The 24,196-nt window shown below is 40.0% G+C and overlaps 1 long non-coding RNA gene across 1 annotated transcript; it reads left to right on the top strand.

The window, feature by feature from the left end:
* Nucleotides 1–15: 15 nt before the first annotated feature.
* Nucleotides 16–21,614, top strand: LOC122645451. Its single transcript, XR_006330454.1, has 3 exons — nt 16–35; nt 1,217–1,218; nt 21,543–21,614. It is a non-coding gene; the product is annotated as an uncharacterized LOC122645451 (long non-coding RNA).
* Nucleotides 21,615–24,196: the final 2,582 nt, after the last annotated feature.

Here is a 24,196-nt window from a genome sequence, read left to right as displayed (position 1 = left end):
TGGTTATCTTGAGCCTTTTTTTTTTTTGGGTACCGGTTGGAGCACGTCATTAACTTAGCTTTCTAAGTGACCTCCTAACACCAGAGTATTATGATTAATGCTAATTTATGCCCATGGTTAAGACGCCATTCGGAACCCCCTTGCCACATTTTTTGCAGTTCTATAGAAATGACTTTCCAAGGATTTAAAACTCGGAATCGGGATACAGATTGGGTCCAGCCAGAATCGGGCCAAACAGGTTAGGAATAAACCAAATCAGCCATAATCTGTCCTAACCCGAGAATCCTAAATAGGTTAGGAATAGACTAAAATCAGCCATAATCTGTCCTACTCAGCCTAATTCAAATCGGCCAGAATCAGGATTGGCCTAGGCTGATTCGATTCCGATTTTCGAAGTGTCAAAACTTAGAACCAGACTAACTTGAATTTGTGTTCAACTAATTGGTTAACTCAAAAGACAATCAGGTTTGGTCAATTTCTTTTTCCTTTTGCAGAATAGGGTACGGGTGAAAAACTCAGCACTTTATTAGGAGTGGAATATCGAACACACAAGTCAGGTAACTCCAATAACGAGAGAGAGAGAGAGGAGGCGAAAGGAACAGTGGGGTCAGTGAGCGAAGGCAGCGTGAGAGAGGAAACCCGACTGAGTTAGGTTGGGTGGGTTTTTGAGAGGATTCAAAAGTAACCGTTGGATGCTATTTATCTAGGTGTCAACTTTTTAGGTGGGTACTTACATGAACTTACAGATCTGGAAACTTGAGAGGAGAAAAATCCAGGGAGAAGAAGGGGGGGGGGGGGAAGGGTAGTCGGAGCCGGGGAAGGGGAGAGGGATGGGATATTACAAAAACAAAAAAAACACATAATAACATTGCAAATATAAAGAGTTGATGGGAAATTACAAAAAAAAACACATAATGACATTGCAAATATAAAGAGTGGACGCACATCGTCAACCTCAAAAAACACCACAATCAACTTCAAAACAGAAAACACCACAATCAACCTCAAAACAAAGAACATCAACCCCAGAAAAACAGACCCATACAAAAAAATCTTATTTATAAACTTTTTTTCTTCAAATTTCTTTTTCTTGGTCAATACATTTTTTCTTCAAATTAACGTTAATATAGCTGTTGCCTGCCACACCTTCCGCAAACTCATATGAACTTCCACATTGTAACTTTCTTCCTGTGAAGTTGAACAGTGAAAACAAAAGAAGTTTCCCGTTGATTTCCTCCAAGAGTAAAGATGTGCCGGAGTTCATAGCTTGGTGCAAAAAAGTCATACTAACCCCCTTGCTCGGATCTTTTCTTTTATTCCACTCAACCCCAAAATATCCTGAGGAGGTCTTGTTAAAAACCTCCACTGGAATAATCAGGCGACCAATGAACACTCCCTCTTGTACTTCGGAAGGTTCTGGGTTGGTTGGGGGTGGTGGAATAGTTGTATCCTCTTTTTTAATGGTTGCGCGAGCAGGAGTTTTTCTCCATGGCTTTTTTGGAGGTGGAATAATTATAGCCTCTTTCTTCACTGCTGGGCGAGCAGAAGTCTTTCTCCAAGGCTGTTTTGGAGGTGGAATAGTTACAGGCTCATTCTTAATGGCTGGGCCAGGGAAATTCCTCCGGTGTGCTGCTGCCATGGGTAGCACACATAGCATGCTCATCAGTGACATGACTTGCGATGAAGTATTTCAGATACAATTCCCACTTTGCTGTGCCGAGGAGACTGATTTTCAGAGGGTGTTTGAAAGCTTTTTTGATTTCCTCCAAGAGTTAAGATGTGCTGGAATTGATAGCTTGGTGCAAGAAAGTCATGCTAACCCCCTTGCTCGGATCCTTTCTTTCGTTCCACTCAACCCCAAAATATCTTGAGGAGGTCTTGTTAAAAACCTCCACTGGAATAGTTAGGCGACCAATGAACACTCCCTCCTGTGCTTTGGATGGTTCTGGGTTAGTTGGGGGTGGTGGAATAGTTGTATCCTCTTTCTTAACGGCTGGGCGAGCAGGAGTTTTTCTCCATGGCTTTTTTGGAGGTGGAATAATTATAGCCTCTTTCTTCACGACTGGGCGAGCAGGAGTTTTTCTCCATTGCTTTTTTGGAGGTGGAATAATTATAGCCTCTTTCTTCACGGCTGGGCGAGCAGAAGTCTTTCTCCAAGGCTGTTTTGGAGGTGGAATAGTTGCAGGCTCTTTCTTAATGGCTGGGCCAGGGAACTTCCTCCGGTGTGCTGCTGCCATGGGCAGCACACATAGCATGCTCATCAGTGACATGGCTTGCGATGAAGTATTTCAGATACAATTCCCACTTTGCTGTGCCGAGGAGACTGATTTTCAGAGGGTGTTTGAAAGCTTTTTGATTTCCTCCAAGAGTAAAGATGTGCTGGAGTTGATAGCTTGGTGCAAGAAAGTCATGCTAACCCCCTTGCTCGGATCCTTTCTTTCGTTCCACTCAACCCCAAAATATCCTGAGGAGGTCATGTTAAAAACCTCCACTGGAAAAAACAGGCGACCAATGGACACTCTCTCCTATGCTTCGGAAGGTTCTGGGTTGGTTGGGGTGGTGGAATAGTTGTATCCTCTTTCTTAACGGCTAGGCGAGCAGGAGTTTTTCTCCATGACTTTTTTGGAGGTGGAATAATTATAGCCTCTTTCTTCACGGCTGGGCGAGCAGGAGTTTTTCTCCATGGCTTTTTTGGAGGTGAAATAATTATAGCCTCTTTCTTCACGGCTGGGCGAGCAGAAGTCTTTCTCCAAGGCTGTTTTGGAGGTGGAATAGTTGCAGGCTCTTTCTTAATGGTTGGGCTAGGGAACTTCCTCCGGTGTGCTGCCGCCTTGGGTAACACACATAGCATGCTCATCAGTGACATGGCTTGCGATGAAGTATTTCAGATACAATTCCCCCCTTGCTGTGCCAAGGAGAGTGATTTTCAGAGGGTGCTTGAAAGCTTTTTTGTGCTGTGGGCTGAGGTTCTACCTGGCTTAAATATAAAGGCCTTGGGCAAAATAGTCACTCCAACTTGTTACATGGGTGCTTGCAGAGACTATTATTTTAATTTCTGGACTTCATTGGGGTTCTTTCTATTTTTTGGTTGGAACTAAGAGACCTGTGATTGAGCTATTTAATCCCCAAGTTTGATGAAATTTCATACTCTGCATTGGTTGCTGGTTCCATTAGAAGGAGTCCAACTTGCTTGAATTTATAGATTTGCCACTGTTTTGCTTGATTGGGATTTAATTGATGAGAGTTGAACCAAGCGACCTAATTAGGGTTTTGGAACTTTGGGTTAACAACAGTTCATTTCAGTTCCAAATCGGATCACTAAAAAACTTCTAAACATTATCATTTTCCAAAACTCATTTTGGGTTTCCACACAAAACCATTATTTTCATGATTTCATCTGGACAAAAAATAGACTTTAGGATAGTGCAGAAAATCAGGATTAAAGAACACCTTAATCCAAAATTTTGATAGATTAAATTTTGTGAAACCAATTCTTTTAAATGATAGAAGAGTGAAAAAAATAATTAATGCGGAACCCAGGTCAAAATACTATATTTGGTTCGCTTATGGGCACACTAAAAAATGCCATAGCCAAATAGTAAGGAATGAGGATCCGACTCCTCTACTTCTCTCAGGACTGTCTTCTTGTCCTCGTTATCTTTTTTTGGGTAGAGGGCAATGTGGTAATATATATAAAATCTCCCTAAAATCTTTCATCCCTCTATTGCAACCCTGGTTTATACTGGAACTACTGCTGCAAAAAGTCTATTTGAGAAGACGATCGGACAAAAAAACAAAAAACGTAAAATTCTTCGTTCCCTTGCTCTCATCCCCTCCTCCTCCTCCTCATCAATGCAATTGCAGAAGATCCTACGTTTTCTCTTGCCACCATCAGCATCGTCAAATGTTACTTCGTTCCCCTGCTCTCATCCCCTCCTCCTCCTCCTCATCAGTGCAATTGCAGAAGATCCTACTTTTTCTCCTGCCACCATCAGCATCGTCAAATGTTACTTCATTCCCCTGCTCTCATCCCCTCCTCCTCATCACTGCAATTGCAGAAGATCCTACTTTTTCTCCTGCCACCATCAGCATCGTCAAATGTCAGTTTTTCAAGGATGAAGGCTCGTAACCCCATTTTTTTCTTGGATTCCAGTGCATGACATCGTCTATTTCTGCCTTCCTGTGTCGATTCCACCTTGCACAATTATTTCCATTTTTTTTGGGGGTTTTTTTTGGAGTTTTTCTTATTTTCTATTGTTCTGTATCTCTCATTCTCCTGGTCTTGCGAAATCTTAGCTAAGAGAGGAGGATGAAACAGATGATAAACTGAAAAAGAGGAAAAGGAATTAAATTCCTCAAAAAGAAATTTGAAGAAAAAAAGTTTGTAGGTAAGATTTTTTTGTATGGGTCTGTTTTTCTGGGGTTGATGTTCTCAGTTTTGAGGTTGATTGTGGGGTTCTCTGTTTTGAAGTTGATATATTGTGGTGTTTTTTGAGGTTGACGATGTGCGTCAACTCTTTATATTTGTAATGTTATTATGTGTTTTTTTTATTTATTTATAATTTCCCATCAACTCTTTATATTTGCAATGTTATTATGTGTTTTTTTTTTTGTAATTTCCCATCCCTCTCCCCTTCCCCGGCTCCGGCTACCCTTCCCCCCCGCCCTCTCTCCTCCCATACAGCCCCCTGCACATGTGTCTATTTTAATATTCCTTCTAATATCTCTACCCAAAAGTCTGTATCGAGAGACTATGGGACGTGTCATGTCATTTCAATTGATGGCCCAATCAGAGTCTATGAACAAAGTAAGGCAGTTCATCAAAACCCATTTCAGAGACCAGTCACAGACATCGAACCATTAATAAGCTAAAATGATGATTAGAACAAGGGAAAAAAAAAGGCTCTGCAACCCACCAATCTAGAGACGAAGGTGAAACGGCTTTGCCAGAAGATGTAGACCAAGGAGACTCCGCCGGAGGTTGCTGTGTGCTTTTAGAGGAGTGGAGAGTGGAGAGTGGAGAGAGGAGAGAGAGAAAAGCGGGAAAAGTGGACAGAGGAGAGGATAGAGAGGGAACTGGATGAACAGAGGACTGAGGTTGCTGTCTGCTTTTTGAGGGTAAGCCTTTTGCTTATATCTTCTCTGTTACATTTTTTAGTAAAAATTTCAAAAAGACTATGGCACCACTTGATAACCTTACCTGGTGTTTCTGTTCTGGAAATGTGCTGGGAAACATGAAAACATTTTTTTGTTTTTCAACACAGTTTTTTTCATTTTCTTTGCTGAGAAACTATTTTTTACCCGCTTGGTAAATCTGTTCTGAAAACGTTTCCAGAAGACAGTTGAACACCATTGGTGCTTGGTAAAATCTGTTTCTGTTATGGAAATGTGACCAATTTTAATAATATTTATCTCGAATAATGTACTTTAGATAATAAACATTGTAATTAAAAAATATCTTCCCTATTTGATAGTAATTATGATAATGCCACTTCTTTATCAATTACACCAAAAAAAGACTTGTAATAGAGGGGGTGGAAATGATCACCTTACCCTTGCCCGCGTGAAATCCACACCCCCTCTATTAGAGGAACTTGGGAAAATGGAACAGAACAAAATTAGGGGGGAGGGAGAGGGGCTGAGGAAGTGGGTTCCACGTTTTATATTAAAAAAATAAAAAATACAGCCAAAGGGTTTCCCAAAATGTAATTGCTACTAGTCCACATTTTAATTTGATCTGCTGCTACTTGTGATTATGGGAATTCAAATTGGCCCATATTTAGAGGTTTACTTGTCATGCCTAGACCTGTACTCGACCTTAATATCAGCATCTGTACTTGTCTGAATCCTGCATAAGCCTAAGTTCAGCCTCAATTGGTCGTGGAGGTGGGTTTGGAACTTTGGATAACCTTCAAGTAGAAGATATCAATAAAGCTGTTAATCCAAATGGTCGTGGAAATATGGAGATGAGGTTGGTGGTTTATGGAGATCTGTCATAGCTGCCAATTGAGCAAGATAATGTGTATATAAATGAGCAACATAATCTTAAGGAAATACTCACTAGACAGCAAGAGAAAAACAAAAAAATAGTGAAAGAACAAAGAATCGGTCATAGAAGAAAATAAAAGCAGAGTGAATATCTAAGGCATGAATCTTGATGGACTCGAACCATCATCTCCTAGGAACAAACCCGGGTGCTCTTCCTGTTTGAGCTAAAGACTCATCTATCTACATAAACCATGTTACTTAAGGTCTATAATAAAAATTTAATGAATCACATAACATGGAATGATGTAAAGAACAAAGAAAGGAAAAAAACAATTCAAATTTCAAATATTGTGACTGGAGGACTTCTGGCAACATTGTCAAGGCAGAATAGGGAGTTAGGGGACCAACATCTCACCAGATGCAACAAATTCATGGAATTTAATGAATTGAAAGTGATCAAAGTCCTAAGGAGAAATTGACCAAAATTAAGAGATACAGTAATTCTGTGATCTTCTGCAGAGGGAGAAAACCTCACTGCTAGGCTGGTGAATTGATGTTCTTACAGTTCGGCCATCTCTAGAAAGGCCATGTAGTGTCTGGGTCACGAAGAAGGCTGAGGCACTATCCACAAAATCCAAATGACAACCCCATAATAATATAAGTAGTTAGTTCTTAGTGATCCAAACTAGATGAATGTAATTTCGGAAGGGTTCTTGTCACTACGGGTGGAGAGCGACTGCCAGGCGCTTGTCTCAGCCATCCATAAACCGATTGCAACAAAACACCTGGCTGCTAGACCGGTTATTGAGGATATCCAGTTCCTTGTCTCTTACTTTGATGAATGTAATTTCATGTATATCCCAAGGGCGGCAAACGATGTTGCTGACGCCCTTGCTAGGAGGGCTCTGTCCGTTGCGGGTAGGACTGTTTGGCCCAATTCCGATCCTTGCTTGGTTACCCCCCAGGGGGTGGTCAGTGGGAGTGTAATCCGCTCTTCTTAATAGATTATCTTTTCTACCAAAAAAAAAAAAGAAGGAAAAACGAAATGCATGGAAGAAATTATATAGATTATGATTTAAGGAGTAATTAAATACAACCAGTGAAAGAAAACAAAGAAGAAAAGTAATGACAGTTGATGCAACTTTAAGATTTAGTGGAAGAGCAATAAAATTAAAACAATTAGCCTCTTTTTATACAGAGATTTATCTGAGCCAAAGTAAAATTTTACATACTTGCTGCCCTACACCTGAGCACAACCCCCCCCCCCCCCCCCGGTTGCAGCCCAATACCTGAGCACACACACACCCCCTTGCTGCCCAATACATGAGCACACACACCCCCCTTGCTGCCCAATACCTGAGCATACACCCCCCTTGCTGCCCAATACCTGAGCACACACCCTCCCTTGCTGCCCTATACCCGAGCACACATCCCCCACCCCCTTGCTGCCCTACACATGAGCACACACATCCCTTATATGCAACCAGGAAAAAAAAGGGGAGAACAAATAGGGGTAGTTGGGGATGGATGGGTGAGTCTCAAGTAGTTGCAAGTTGCAACTAACACCTTTACTACATACAAACCAATCAAAAAGAGCAGATAATAAAAAAAATGATAGAAGAAGAATCAAGGTAAAGAGAGAGATCGGATTAAAAAGGGGGCAATGCAAAACAGAAAGTCTTTCACATCATTCCACCTCATCCCAATTGACAACATGGAGCTTAACCACATCATTCCACCCATACCAAGAGACCACTATCGACAAAAGAGAGGAGCTTTATAAATATGAAACATAAACATAGGAAGAGGGTGACACTAGGAAAGACAGATCCATTTTCAGCAGGACTCCAGCTGCTACTAATAAAAAGAGAGCTTCCAAGCCTATTTATCAAGATAGCATAGCTCTCTTGATTGTCTACGAATTTACACAATTAAGCAATGTATTTTGATAACTAAATAACAACAGAATAAAGTTTTCTACACATATCTAAGTTTTTTATACCAGCAATCACAGACCTGGGTCAAAACTCTAGGTTGTGTTTGAAAATTTTTTTAGGGGTAACCTACATATACCGGTTCAAAATGCTTATTATTTTCAACAGACATCATTTGGAGCACTCAAAACTAGAGATCTACCCCAGTGTTGACTGAATAAATTAGACTGCCAGCAGGCAATCAGAATGCCATAAGTTGTTCCATTCCTTACAAATCAAAGACCTGAAATCCTAACAAAACTAGGTCTGTTTCTATTAACGGCTACTGCTTTCATCCAGGAATTGTGGCATCTTTCATAAACATAATGGTACTCCGCAATAATCAATCCTCTGTAACAATAAATCATGCAACCAGTGGCAGTCAAAATACATTAAAAAAAATTAATGCATCTATACAGCAACATTCCTTTGATAATCTTTTCTACAAAACATTCCTGCATCAATTCTTACCCATGTTAAAGAATTAGTATTCATCGGTTTTTAATATATATAAATAACTCAAAATTCATAACTACCTATATCTGAATCATTTGAACCTTCTCCAACCTAATTTGACTAGAATCTTGATTTCCTACCTAAAACCCGCTTCACTTTTCACTTCATAGCAGAGCAATTTCTCCGCTAAACTTCAATAAGTAGGTCGTAATTATGTGTTCTGGAAATCCATTGCTTTTAGCACCTTAAATGAGTAATTTTTATCCAAAATAAGATCAAAACTCTCCACATTTATAACCAGAGCAATCTCTCCTCTCCAGCAACATTAAGCGAAAAAAAAAAATCTATTTTAAATCAATACTCTGTCATAACGTTGACTTACCCATTCACCATAATTAATTTCTTCAAGAACCAATTCGAATCCAATTGTAAAAGAGAGACAGAAACACAGCCATGGCGATGCCCTTCAGTTTCCGGCTTCGAAATGTCCGTATAGAGAGCTTCGACGATTTCGTTCTCCGTTTCAGAAACTAGTCTGGCGATGCCGTTCAGCTGCGCTACTCTCCATTCATAGCTCTTTGTCTTGCCGGATGCGTAGGTGGTTCTAAGCTCTTTCATGAGTGATGCAGCGGCGTCGCTATCGAATCTCTGCTTCTTGAGCTCCTTCTCACCCATCATGATTGAGAGATAGAGATACAGATTTTAGTTTCAGAAGAGTAAACGATGAAGGGAGAAAGCAAGAAGGAGTAACTTCAGACTTGAGAGAAAAGCAAAGCAGCTAAGAGAGCGAGAAAGCGAGAGAGCGAGAGAAGAAGACAGAGACAGCGACAGTGGTTAGGTTTTAGATTTCTATTTTATCGAGCACACTTTTGGTCCAAATGTGCTGAGCAATGCGGGGAATAGAAATTATGATTTATCCATTAGAAAACAATTTCTGTGAAACAGTGTTTATCAAACACTTTTTAGGTATTTTTGTGTTTCTCAGAATAAAAAAACACTAAAAACTGATTCTAAGAAGGTTATCAAGCAGTGCCTTATTACTTTTAGGGATGAGGATCTTTCCTTTCCTATTTAATCTAAACTCTCAATATATGCAGAGTGCAGGACACTTTTTTTTTTGGAAAGGGATAGAGAGAGAACAGCGGCGGAAAGAGGGTTTAACTTTAACTCTTCTCAGGTGGAGCTTCTTCTCCACCTCCCCTCCACTTTCCAAACGCTGATAAAGATGAACGTACACGCTGTGTCTTCCTCAGGGCTTGAATTTGAAAAACTCCAATCTGTGAATAAGGAAGACCCTCTGTATATTGGCAGAGAGAGACACCCAGATTCCCACACTGACTCACAGAGAAACCCACACACGCACACACAGAGAAAAGGGCATTGAAGAAGGGCTAAAAGGTCGCAGCGCTCATCGTAAAATAGTGCTAGCAGTGCTACATGTAATGCCAACCATTGATCTACTTCAAGGCTAATCCTAACCATTCATTACTTTACAAGCCTTCAACCTATTATCTGCATTTAGTTACTTCTCTGGTTTTAGGATGCTTTGATTGGCAGCGTAGCTTAGATGTTTGAATTATGGACAGTTACCCTTATTCTTAATAAGTACTTCTTAAGAAGATAATCTTTGACGTTAATAGAGGGCAATGAATAGGTAAGCCTCTCTAATTTGCTGTTGTAGGAAATAAGCTTCTCTTCTGGTGCTTAAGTTATGCCTCTTAAGGTAATTTTATGACATGGCTTTCGTACCCATCTTCAAGTCTTTATCTTTTATAGCTCCTCCATACTGGTTCTGATTTTAGAATTAATCAAGTTTTGAATTCTAGTCTTTCCTGAGGTGCCCCAATGTTTAGGTGGATGTCCATGTAACTAATTACTCAGGAAGATCTCTTGGGAAGATTGTCTTTTGTTTCTGCATTATTTATTCACTCTAGTTTATCTGATCGGTTCACAAAAATTTACTGAACCTTCTTCTTGATAAAGCAATAGCTGGCTAATTTCATTGAAAACAGGTAGAAGAAATAGTTTATGGGCAATGTTGTCAAAATTCTTTGTTGACCGTAAGTGGTGACCTGATGACTGGCAGCAGTGGTTATTGCCTCATTCCTAGGGTTCAACTCAACTCTTGAGTTTTGCCCATATTCCTTTCAACTAAAATGCATGTGATTATACAGTATTACATATCAATATGTGCATATAAGCTGTATTAACTTAACCAGTGGAGAGTGTGGCATATATTCCTTGCAGTTGGTTACATAGTGTAGCTAGAACTTTTAGTTTCACTTAGTAGCTGTAGCAATAGAGAAACAAATAACCAGTCCTTACACAGCCTTAAGAAGAGAAAGAAGAAGAAAAAGGAGAGCCCTAGAGCCGCTGTAGGATTCAGAATGAATCCTCTCATGGCCTAGGCCAATGACTTATATCAACTTCGAGCACTAGAGTCCTACTTGGAGTCAATTACAAACAGAATAAAATAAAAGACTAACAAGATATTATTAGATTAAACATAAACAGCCACTACTAAACTAATATGGACTTAACAAGGGAGGGACTCCCCCTCACGGAACACATTTAACAGTAGCTATTATTTTTCAGACTTAGTGTGCTCTCATCTCCTAGTACACACCTAGGCATTACTGATGACAAATTTACCCTAGTTCTGGAATTGTTTGGGCAAGCTTGGGGTGATTTGCTTAAGTACAAACTCAGGGTGAACTCTGAAAAACTAGACCTTAGGCTTTTTGTTATTTAAATTACTGCTATTGCTAAAGGCAGTTAACTGATTCGTTTCATTCCTTCTCAATGAGAATACATTAATTCCATAGAAAGTGATAATTCTCTTTCCTGGATTCCATAAACTTGCTTTTAAGACAGGAACTCCAAAAATCATCTTAACAAAAATTTCCCTAGTTTTCAATTTCAAGATTTGCGTTTGGGATTTGTGTTTCCTATCATTTCCAATTTCCCTTGCACATTGTAGGTATTTGTCAGTTCCTACCCACAATGAAGCCTCCAGAATCTGAATTATTTCTTAGAAGACCAGTTCCTCATTTGTATAGTGCATGTTATGCTTTCCTTGTATTTGTTCTCAACTCCATTTCAGTCTTCTATATATGCTTAATCTTCTTCATCGACTGTAGCTTTCCCTCAATAGGAAGTGCAATCATCCCTACCTATCTTTGATTCCATAGCTTCCAATCCACTTGGCTGAGGTTGTGACCATTTAGTTGTTGGACAAGTGTGTGTCCATCAAACCCGGTTCAGTCCGGTTCAACCCGGTTCACCTTTGTATTGAACATTTATACATTTTAGTTTGATATTGTCACATGCGATATAAACTTTTTGAGCATTATGTGTCCCTAAGTTTTACTTAAAATGGTAGTCACGACTAGGGTTTGGGTTGGGCACCCTTATCATATGGTTGTCGCATTGGGTATGCCTAGACATGTGATGTCAGGGTACGAATGCGAGTGCTCACATGTTTGATGTGTGCATTGACGAAGAATCTACTTTGTCGATTCCCTTATGTATTACTGCCAGATGTAGGAAGGGATAGAATGTGTCACTGACACCCTGTGCCTGAGGGAACCCTGTCATTGCAAAGTATGATCGCATTCTTTGGTTCATCAATGACTGAGACTCAAGCGAGTCAAAGCCGGTGTTCTGGGAATGCGTGAACACTTTGTGAGTGAAGGAGTTATCCAACACGGTCACCACTGCCCAATTGAAAAACACAAAGATAGAGACTGTCTGTGCATGGTCGGATCAGAATGTGGATCCAGTGCCGTTTTGGAAATGGTTTTGCAAAAATCTATTTTACATAAAATGATACATTATTTATAATTATTTGAACAAAGTATTTTATCGAGTTTTGCGGGATCCGATTAGATGCACAGACACTCGTATATGGACATGTACTATGGATTGGGGTTTGGCAGTACAAGTGTACGTGCCCTAAATTCCATAATGATGGTGTTGATTAGTGGGGGGTTGTTTATGATAAACAGTTATCATATAGGGAGTTATTTGGAATTTGCTATTTTAATTAGTACTTTATTTAATTAATGGATATGGTGCTAATTGTAATTATCCATTAAATACAAAATAAAGTAATTAATTAATACTTTCCCTATTAGATTCTGTTTCTTCACCTGTGTAGCACTTTGAGTTTAAACAGAACTGCCAAACAAAGGGAGAGAGAGTCAGACTCTCAAAGGGATTGAATCTTATCCATTCAGGGTTTTTAATTAAACCCTGGCATTATATAAAGGGGACCAAAAACGTAGAGGGGGCAGTGCTCCACATTTTTTGCCTAGCCCCCTCTTCTGCATTTTGGTCTCTCTCTCCTTCTTTGAGATCTCTTCTTCTTCTTCTAGTTTCTCTCATCTGTGTTTGAGAGTTAGGGTTTGTGAAACCCTGGATCTATGCTGAAGAATTTGAGAGCATCTGGGATTGGCTTGAAGAACCTTGGTAGTACCATTGGAGGTTCAGTTCTGTTTGCTTGGAGCGCTCACTGGAGGAAGAACCACTGTCTATTGGAGGAGCAACACTTGAGGCTCACCAGGTTAGCAGTTCTTCATTAATTTCTTCAGTTTATTGATTATTAATATTTATGGGATGCGAAAGAAACTCGAATCGACCTTTTTCGCTGCGCATTCGAGTTAGGGATGGATCTCCCTTGCCATGTGATGGACCAGGGATGAGTTTCTTCGTCCCTACTGTGATAATAAATTTTATGGGACACATGAGGGAAGGAGAAACCCTAATAGGGATACACTAGGGTTCCCATGGGTGACCATGGGAAGCGCTAAAAATTAAATGGGGCACCCATGTGACACCATGGGCTAACCCAAGGCATGCAAAACCCTGAGGATAAATATCTTGGTCTCCCTAGGGAACCATAGTTTGATCCCTGGACCGTTGTTTGACCAGTAGTGTGGTATCAAAGCGACCTTTTCCACCCATGAATATTAGATAATTGATAATTTAATGTAATTATCATGAGTGGGATGCAAGTTGCACATGGGAGGTTATAATATGGTTGTTGTAACAACCTTCCCATATGCACATGGGTAGTTACAAGGTTGTTAGTGTAACAACCTACCCATGTGATGATGGATTTGATTGCAATTTGTTATTTCCAATTATTGAAAGATGTATCCATGTGTGTTATGATCATTGATTTTTATTTAAATATTTCTTATCATGATTTTATGGAGGGAGGGGGGGGGGGGAGCGCACGCTGCCAAGCCTTTGTGCACGCCCCTCCCCTCATATGTTATGTTGTTTTTTAAATACCCATATGTGCGCTGCCCATGTGCAGCCCTGGCAGCAGCTAGTGCACTGGCTGTGTACGCGCGGCCTGTGCGTTGGGTGCGACCGGCGGGTGGTGGCCTATGGCTGCTGCGCGTGAGTGTGTGTGGCCTGCGGGCTGCGCACATGGGTGCACACGGTCTGCCCAAGCAGGCCGCATGCACCCTGCCTTGTTTAGCCTCCAAGTTTAACAATTAAAAAAAAAAAAAAAAGTTATTTTTCAAACAGAATTTTATTATTTTGTTTTGTTTTTGGAGGATGATGATGGGTGAAGAGATTCCCTCTTTACCCACTTGCAATTAAAATGCGATTTTAATTTTATGGGCTTGGATACATGTTCTCACATGCGATGTGATGGTTCAATAATTGAAGGAATCCATGTTTTAATTTTTGGTTCACTTGCGTTAATGCCCATGCATGAAATTATATTATGTTGTGATTATGGGAATGACATTCTAATAAATGGATGGATTGTTTATGTATGTGATACATGGGGTTATGGGTGGATGTGATGCTTCTCTCTCTTTCTCTCTCTCTCCCTATCTTTTTTATAAACAAATGTACTCCACCCCATGGGCAGCCCAAATGGTGGGTTGGTTTCTCCATGCGGGGTTTCTTTATTATTTTGGAAAGGAAAGTGTATAGATTTTTTCCTAAGTTTCCATTGTAATTTTAGAGGAGCTAGGACTCCTAGGACATGTTGATAATGATTCACATGTGGTGTTCAAAGCTTATGGAGATGCAAGTCACCTACTTTGAAGACGTGATCGGGCGGAGGAGATGATCGAGGCGTGGCATCCATGGCATGATAAATGCACCCAAAATTATTAGTTTTATTTTTATTGGGAGGGTTCCTTAATTGCTTCTGATAAAAATGCCGCCATCCCATAATCACTTTTAATTAATGTTGATTAATTATGTTGTTTAAATCTATCCATGTATGTGAGAGTTGCTTAATCCCTCTTTAATCATAATACATGTATGATATGGACTAGTCTTAAACGGTAGACATGTCCATGACCTCCTATTGAAGATAAATGTAGAGATTGTGTGATATGCCCCGCATACGCCGACAGGACATTTCCAGGACCACTGTCACATTTATCTATATTTACCTCTATCTAGATACGTTAGGGTATGGATAGTGAGAGGGCACTGCGATAGTGGGCCATCTTTCATGATTCCATGATTCTAACTATTGCAATAGGTAAGTACATGACTTGGGTGTATGTCAGCCGACAGGATCTGGACATGACACCCAGATGGCCGAAAAAATTAGAAGCCCATGAGGCAGACAGCTTAGTCCACACTACCACGGTGTGTATAATGACTCCCGACAAGGTAAGTTATGCATGCAAGGGTTGTAGATATCCAATTCATCTTTTGGGTTATGAGGAAAACCCAAATCATGAAAGACCATTGATATGTGTGCTCAATTTATTATTTTCAATGGTCATTAATTAGCATGTGGTTATTTACTTGTGCATGTGTAGATTAATATACGGTGGCTGCCGTTAATTCCAACCTGTTAACACTCATTAGCGAATACAAACTTAATGGTACAAACTATGTCGATTGGTACTGGAGCATTAAGTTGCTCCTGACTGCTGAAGGACTGTACACAGTTCTAGATGAACAAGTTCCTCCTCAACCTGACCCGAACGATTTTGAGGCAAATGAAGAGATGAAGGAGTTCCTCATGAGGGATTCCAAGGCATCACTCTATATCCTAGGATCGTTGGCAAAGTCAGTTGTAGACTCGGTCAAGGATATACGCACTGCTGGGGGAAAAATGGATAAGCTTGCTGAATTGTTCAACAGGCAGTTGACAAACGCACATTTTGATGCGGTGAGTCAAATCCATAACTCCAAGATGTCCCTGGGGACTCCAGTGATGGATTATGTAATGAAAATGATCAATCTGTTTTGAAAAACTGGAATCCATGGGGACTGATTTCAGCTTGCGATACAAGACTGATGTGATCTTAGCGTCACTCACTTCTGCCTACGCAGCTTTTAGGATATCCTACAAGATGTCCAAGAAGGAGATGGAGCTCACCGAGCTTGCTAATGCACTGGTAGAGGCTGAAGCGTCCTTGAAAAAGGACAAGGCTGAGGTCAATGCAACTGAGGCAAAGCCTTCTTCAAATGGGAAGAAGAAGAAAAAGGGAAGTAAGGGTAAGACCCTGAAAGGCAAGGGTGGGAAGTCTGGCAATAAAGGCAAAGGCAAGTGCTTCTATTGCAAGAAGGAGGGTCACTGGAAAAGAAACTGTCTTGCTTACTTGGCAACTTTGAAATATAAGAAGCCGGATGAAACAGGGGCAGCTAAAGAAGGTACATGTGATGTTCATATTCTTTATGAGTCTAATTTATCTTTTGAACCGATCAATTCTTGGTTGGTGGATAGTGGATCCACTGTTCGCATTTGCAATAATTTGCAGGGGTTCAAGGAGACACGAAACCTGGAAAGAAATGAAGTGCGTCTTCGGATGGGCACTGGAGCTGAGACCATGGCGTTGGCTGTGGGAACTTTTATTTTAAATTTTAGTTCTGCTAGTTTAGTTTTAAAGGATTGCTATTATGTACCCTCTTTCCAGAGGAAGGTAATTTCAGTTTCAAAACTTGTTTTGGATGGATATAGTTTTTCCTTGAATTCTTAATTGATTATTCGTTTTAATAATTCCTTTGTGGCATCCGGATATATGCAAAGTGGTTTGTATTTTCTAGATTGCCCTATTAGAATGAATGTTGTTTTAAATGCTGATTTGAAACGGAAAGTAGCTCCAGTGAACTCAACATATCTCTGGCATCTAAGATTGGGTCACATTAATGTGGATCGAATCAGTAGATTGGTGAGGGATGGGCCCTTAGAGAGTCTGAGGGTGGAATCATTCCCCACCTATGAGTCATGCCTTCAGGGCAAAATGACCAAGAAACCCTTTAGCAATAAAGGTGCTAGAGCCACAGATCTGTTGGAGTTGATACACACTGACGTGTGTGGACCCATAAACATACAAGCAAGATATGGGTATGAGTACTTTATCATGTTCACCGATGATTACTCTAGATATGGTTACATATACTTGGTGCGTAGAAAATCCGAAGCCTTTGATAAATTCAAAGAATTCTAAGCCGAGGTTGAAAGACAGCTCGATAAACGCGTCAAGTTCTTACGATTAGATCGTGGAGGGGAGTATCTATCGGATGAGTTTAAAGAACATCTCATATCCCAAGGAATAGTTAGTCAGCTAACTAATCCAGGCACACCACAACAAAATGGTGTATCCGAACGACGCAATCAGACCCTATTGGATATGGTCAGGACGATGCTCACTTATAGTGAGTTGCCTCTTTCTTTTTGGGGGTACGCTTTAGAGACGGTGATATATATCTTGAATAGGGTTCCATCTAAGTCTGTAGCCAAGACACCCTTTGAGTAGTGGAAAGGGCAAAAGCCCAATATTCAACACCTTAGGGTATGGGGTTGAATAGCATATGTGCGAAAGCAACAGACAGACAAGTTGGAATCCAGGACTTTCGAGATGCTATTTCTTAGGCTACCCCAAAGGCATGATAGGCTATTATTTCTATGACCCAGTTGACCAAAAGGTCATTGTAAGTAAACATGTCACATTTTTGGACGAAGAAATGATGACCTAGAGGTCCAAACCAGTAGTCATAAAAGAGCTATCAGATGGCTCAGAAACGTCACTTCCAGAAGTGAGACCAACTAACATACCCGTTGAAATACCAACACCTGAGGAACCTCGACGCAGTGGGAGGACTATTAGACCATCCACCAGGCTAACTCTTCTAACCGAAGAGGAAACAGTGGAAGAGTTCCACATGGTATCGATTGAATCGGATGATGATCCGATGACATACTCTGAGGCTCTAAAGGATGTTGATGCCACTAGGTGGCTGAAAACAATGCACTCTAAAATTGATTCGATGCATTCCAACAAGGTCTGGACTCTAGTCGATCCACCACTTGACGTCAAGCCGATTAGATGTAAATGGATCTTTAAGAGGAAGAAGGGCGCAGATGAAAAGGTCGAGAGATTCAAAGCGAGACTGGTGGCAAAGGGTTATACCCAGAAAGAGGGTATAGACTATGAGGAAACCTTTTCACCAGGAGCGATGATGAAATCCATCAGGATTTTATTGGCTATCGCAGCACACTTTGATTATGAGATCTGGCAGATGGATGTGCAGACTGCATTTCTAAATGGGTTCCTTCAAGAGGAAATCTACATGGAACAGCCAGAGCGGTTCTCTTCCTTGGAGGAAGAAAGAAAGGTGTGCAAATTGCAGAGGTCCATTTATGGGCGGAAGCAAGCTTCCGGAGTGGAACATCGAGTTTGATCAATCAATCAAATTGTTTGGTTTTGATCAAAACATGGATGAACCATGCGTTTACAAGAAGATCCGTGAGAGGGCAGTATGTTTTCTTGTTTTATACGTAGATGACATATTGCTGATTGGTAATGATGTAGGTTTTCTTTCATCAGTAAAACAGTGGTTATCCACAACGTTTTTTATGAAAGACCTTGGTGAAGTTAGCTATATCCTTGGGATCAAACTCGTAAGAGATTGTCAGAAAAGGATGCTAGGCTTGTCACAGGCTACCTATATAGTCAAAGTCCTGGTCAGATTTAGTATGGATATCTCCAAGAGGGGAAGTGTTCCCTTCAGACATGGAGTCAGTCTTTCCAGATCTCAATGTCCTCAATCTCAGACAGACACTGAAGAGATGAAGAGGATTCCCTATGCCTCAGCAGTAGGGAGTCTTATGTATGCTATGTTGTGTACGAGGTCGGACATTTGCTATGTAGTAGGTATAGTAAGTCGTTATCAATCTAACCCTGGACGCGAGCATTGGAATCCAGGAACTACCTGAGCTGGAATCCGATGCATTCAAACTATCCAAAGTCTGAGGAGTTTGATCCCATCAAGAGAACAGAGAGCTTAAACCTTATGTTAATGAACCAGTCTAAGGTTCACAATTGCCAGTGCCATTGTCGTGGTCACATTACTTTTGATCTATACACTTCTAGCTCCCATCAAGTGATTTGACCTAATTCCTGCAAAGCTGAACCTGGTCTCTGAGGATACAAGATTATTTCCCACAAAATGGTCAATGATTTGAACAGCCATCTCCTTGTGCAATGGTTCCCAAGGGAATGAAAGAATTTGTGCCCTAAGGGAACAGCTTCAGCTTGATTGCTCATAAGATGGCTGACTGGTGTCTAAGAGAGTTAAAGTCTAGTATGAAACTCCAGTCAGGTAGGATATGATGCTATTGATATGTATGAGTGTCCTGGAATTTGGTTTTTAGAAACCGATGAAAGAAAACTAACCGGACCAATGGATCGAAACTACCAAATGGACCAAACTGGACAAAAAACAGTAAAAATCGATATTCTATAATGTGTTTTTTTGTTTTTTATAATATATGAAAAACTGAAATCGGATTAACAAGGAACCAACCGATAAGAGACTGTAAAGAGAAATCTGTAAAAGGACCAAAACCAACCGGACCAATACTTATCTGGTTGTGGTTTTGATTCTATAGACTGAACTCCATATCAGCCTAAAGCCAGAACGAATCGATACAAGAAAAGCTGACCTAAACCAGATTGAAACAACCTTACCATATATTGGAAGACCATGGTACACCTCGTCCCTATGATTTTGTTTGAATATTTCTCATTCCCCTATACTTTGGAAGCATAATTGGCAGTTCTTTAAATTCACATGAGCATGGAAGACTTCTTTTTTTTTGTGTCTATTTTCAATTTCTTACTGGAGTAGAAATAGTTGAATTCTATTTTTGAATTTTGGAGGCAATTATCTGGTCTAATGCTCATTTGAAAATAAAAATTGTACTGATATTTATTTTGCAAATCTGGTATTGAGAGAAAGGGGAGGCGAAAAGATAAACCTATGGGAAAAAGATTCCTACTGCCCAGCTACATGGACATCTGATGTAGCTATTTTGAACAATGGACAGAGGGTCTCGATTAGCCTCGAATCGAATTTTTGGAGCCTAATTCAATCAAATACACTTTTATGTATTGGCATGCATCCCATGTATGTCAAAGCACGATTATGGTACATCAACCATTGTGCACTCTGTCATGGCCCTAGATTTCAAAGCTTTATTTTGCCATGTGACAAATTCGGGTAGAACTAAAACTTAACCTGTGAATAAAGGACCAATTTATTCATAAAACTTGGGTCTTCTCTGTTCTGCCATGTGGTAAACTTTGATAAGACTAAAATTCAACATTTGAGTCTGTCCATGAAATTTGGGCCTACTTGATCTAGCATATGGAGGTTGTTGGATTGATATTAGCATATAAGTAAAGGTTTACCAGAGGCCTAGGGGTGTAAATGAATAGCCGAAATCCGTTTTCGTATCCGTGTCCGTATCCGTTTAGTACTATCTGAATCCGTCTGAAAGCTAAACGGATGCGGATACGGATAGGTTATATCTATCCGAAAAGCTATATTTACATGTAAACGGATAAAATATCCAATCCGTATCCGTGTCTGTATCCGTTTAGCACTATCCCAATCCATCCGATAGCTAATCGGATGCTGATGCGGATATAGCACCATCCAAGTCGAATCTGATCTGTTTATAGGCCTACAAAGGCCCATATGAATTGGGCTGCCAAGCCCATACCCATGGATTATTAAGTATATGGTGTGGGACTGTTATTCACTTATAGTATCCCAGCAGTACTGTAGAGTGTGAAAGCTTGCGACCCAAGCAATTAGTTAATAGAGTCCTTCTCGGATATGGATCGGATATTTTATCCGTTTACATGTAAATATAGCTTTACGGATAGCTATAGCCTACCTGTATCCGCATCCGTTTAACTTTCGAACGGATTCAGATAGTGCTAAACGGATACGGACACAGATTTCGGCTTTTCATTTACACCCCTATGCTGCACAAAATTTTATGAGTTTATAAATACTTCTATCTTTTTCATTTTCATCTGCTCTCTTCACCTGCTCTGTTCTACACTTCAAGCTCTGCTACTGCCCACAAGAAATTTTTTCAATTTCTGATTTTCGTCTTCTTCTTCTGCTTCTTTCTGCACTTTGAATTCCTCTTTCTTTCAAGAAAATCCACTCTGTTGTTTCATTTCCTTGCTTGGTTTGGTTTGCCTTCTTCCCCTGCCCCATTTGCGAGTGGATTTTATTTTTGGTATAATTCCGACCCAATTCACAGCAATGGAGAACAAAGCTGCCAAATCCGAGAAGAAAGAAGTCCGCCTTCCCCCAACGAGAGGAGAGATCAAACGGAAGATCTTTGCTGGGTTGGTCAAGTCGATCATGGCACTAACCCCTAAGGTAAAAATGGCAGCTCCAGTGCAATCATGACCTCCACAAGCGCCTACTCTTCAGAGGGTTATTCCGATCCATAGTTCTTATCCTGACGGTATGGATTTATGATATCCGACTTCACCAATTCGAGTTTCTTACTTGCTTCTGCGACCTTTTTCCTCCCATAGTTGTTGTATCTAATAGATGGGGAGAGGAGCTATAGGTGGGTTGCAGAGGCCTCTGATCTGAATTACTTCCTTTGGGAGTAAGTTGTAGCTGCTTAATTTATGTTGTTGATAGTGGGTTATCGAAGATGGGTTCTATTCCGATTCCTGAATGTATCAATTTGGTGATTCTGTTCTTCATTGATTTATTTGCAAATCAAAGAAATGGACTTGGGAATTGGGATTAACCAAGTTGTATCCATCATCTTTTCTTTTTCTGGGTTGAAAAGTTGTATCTATCATCAAGGAAAGTATATTTATAGAGTAATTGGGTCTGAGATTGGTGGGTTTTGTGATTGTTATTATGTTGAGTTGTTAATATAGATTTATGAATGTATGATGATGAAGATCTTCGTATTCTATATTTTTTTTTAATGGGTACTGAAGGAAGAGAATAAATTGTTGTTTTATATCAATTTCAATTGTTATCCAAGCTTCTCTGCTTCTCAGTTATTTATTTAGTTTTTGCCTTCTCAAAGTAATCCGTGAAGATCAGAGTATGAAAAAGTTTTCATTTCTTTTCTGTTCTTTTTTCTCCTTGGTTCATAGAACAGAGCAAGAAGGAGAACAGTAGCTTAGTTTGAGAGTAAACAACAAGACTCCTACAATGGCGGTAACACCCATTAGGTTGCTACCCGTCACATTCATGCAAAGGGGAGAGAGTTTTAAAAACCTAAATCTCTCCGCTTAAAAGCCATTAATTAGATGCTTGCTTGTTAAAATATCCGTTAATGTTAGTGAGGCAATTTTGTTAACCATTGGAAGGATCTCCATTGATTAGCGATTTGGCTCTTGTCCTGCAGTGGCGGGAGTTGGAGCGTCCAACTCACCTAAACAACAGCAAAAACAGGGGTAGGGTGGTCATTTCACAGATAGATCCCACCTAGGCCCCACATGTGAAATGACCACCCCACCCCCTGTATTTGGGTGGTTTCCTTGGGCTGCTCCAGCTCCCGCCACTGCAGGACTGGAGCCAAGTGGCTTTTGGTTAGTGGGGAATTAATCTGATGCTGTGCTTTCTTTCTAATGTTAATTTTTTTTTTGGTAAGACTTTCTAATGTTAATTTAATTGATCGTTTCCAATCAAAGATGACTTTTAAATTAGGTTATTTTGATTGGTCGCTATATAATTTCTATTGGGTTTAATCCAAATGAGATTTTTTTTTGTTTTTATTTCCATAAAAGAGGTCTTTTGTTTTCACTGTTAAAGCGGCAATGATGGGAAGATAGGGGTTGTGAGGGTGGTCCATTCCTTGCTTTATTTTACTATGAATGATTAGGAGATTATTTTCATGCAAAAAGCCGGAAAAAGAAAATTTGTATGTAATACAAGATATTTTACTGTTTGTTTTAGGAAAAAAAATACAACAGGGATGGATTGAAGAGAAACACTTTCAAGTAAAATATCGTTTGCCTGAAAATTTTTAGAAAGAGCTTGAGGAATGGAGAATCAGATCGATGGATTGGCCGATTTGGGTTGGAATTGAACATGAATGTTTTGAACAAATCCAGCTGATTCCGATCGATTCAGATTGGAATCAGTACTGATCAATTTGATCCTTAATTCTGTTTTTTGAAACATAACCTACTTCCTACATTACTAAGGGAAAATAAGGTTTTATTATTATTTTTTTAAATTAGCTATAGCCTATATGTCTATTGTGTGCAGAGATAACCCCATGGTACCTATATTACTTATCAAATTTGAACTCAAATAGAGTGTGCCATGTGAGTATTACAAAGCGTAAAAGATACATTGCAAAAGGATCGTGTTTATCGGATGTGATCAGATTTGGATATCTCTTGACCGTTTAAGTCTTTCTCCCCCACCAAATACAATTCACTCTCAATCTATGTCTCTCGGCATTTCAAGAACTTGTTCGAATTTTCAAGAACCATCTGGATCATTAGCTACTTAATTTTTCATTATTAGTTAAATATCTAGTTGAATAAGATAGAATATGTTTGGAATCATCCAAATATGTATAATTGAATTTGAATTTTCAAATATCTATTACATCCCTAGAAAAGATGCGAATAAAAAGAGAGAAACTAATTGAAAATTGTGGGAAACCAAGAGATGAGTGAACCGACTAAAGAAACTTTAAGGAAACCTTATTTTTCCTTAGTAACGTGGGGCAGTGATGTTGGACAAGTGTGTGTCCATCAAACCCGGTTTGGTCCGGTTCAACCCGGTTCACCTTTGTATTGAACATTTATACATTTTAGTTTAATATTGTCACATGCGATATAAACTTTTTGAGCATTATGTGTTCGTAAGTTATACTTAAAATGGTAATCACGACTAGGATTTGCGCTGGGCACCCCTATCATATGGTCGTCGCATTGGGTATGCCTAGACATGTGATGTCAGGGTACGAATGCGAGTGCTCATATGTTTGATGCGTGCATTGGCGAAGAATCTACTTTGTCGATTCCCTCATGTATTACTACCAGATGCAGGAAGGGATAGACATGTGTCACTGACACCCTGTACCTGAGGGAACCCTGTCACTGCAAAGTGTGATCGCATTCTTTGGTTCATCAATGACTGAGACTCAAGCGAGTAAAAGCCGGTGTTCTGGGAATGCGTGAACACTTTGTGAGTGAAGGAGTTATCCAACACGGTCACCACTGCCCGATTGGGGAACACCAAGATAGAGACTGTCTGTGCATGGTCGGATCAAAATCTGGATCCAGTACCGTTTTGGAAATAGTTTTGCAAAATTTATGTTACATAAAATGATACATTATTTATAGTTATTTCAAATAAAGTGTTTTATCGAGTTTTGCGGGATCCGATCGGATGCACAAACGCTCTTATATGGACATGTACTATGGATTGGGGTTTGGCAGTACATGTGTACATGCCCTAGATTCCATAATGATGGTGTTGATTAG

The sequence above is a fragment of the Telopea speciosissima genome, chromosome 11 (assembly GCF_018873765.1).
Source record: "Telopea speciosissima isolate NSW1024214 ecotype Mountain lineage chromosome 11, Tspe_v1, whole genome shotgun sequence".
NCBI lineage: Eukaryota > Viridiplantae > Streptophyta > Magnoliopsida > Proteales > Proteaceae > Telopea > Telopea speciosissima.
This window is presented reverse-complemented; position numbering and strand designations above follow the sequence as displayed.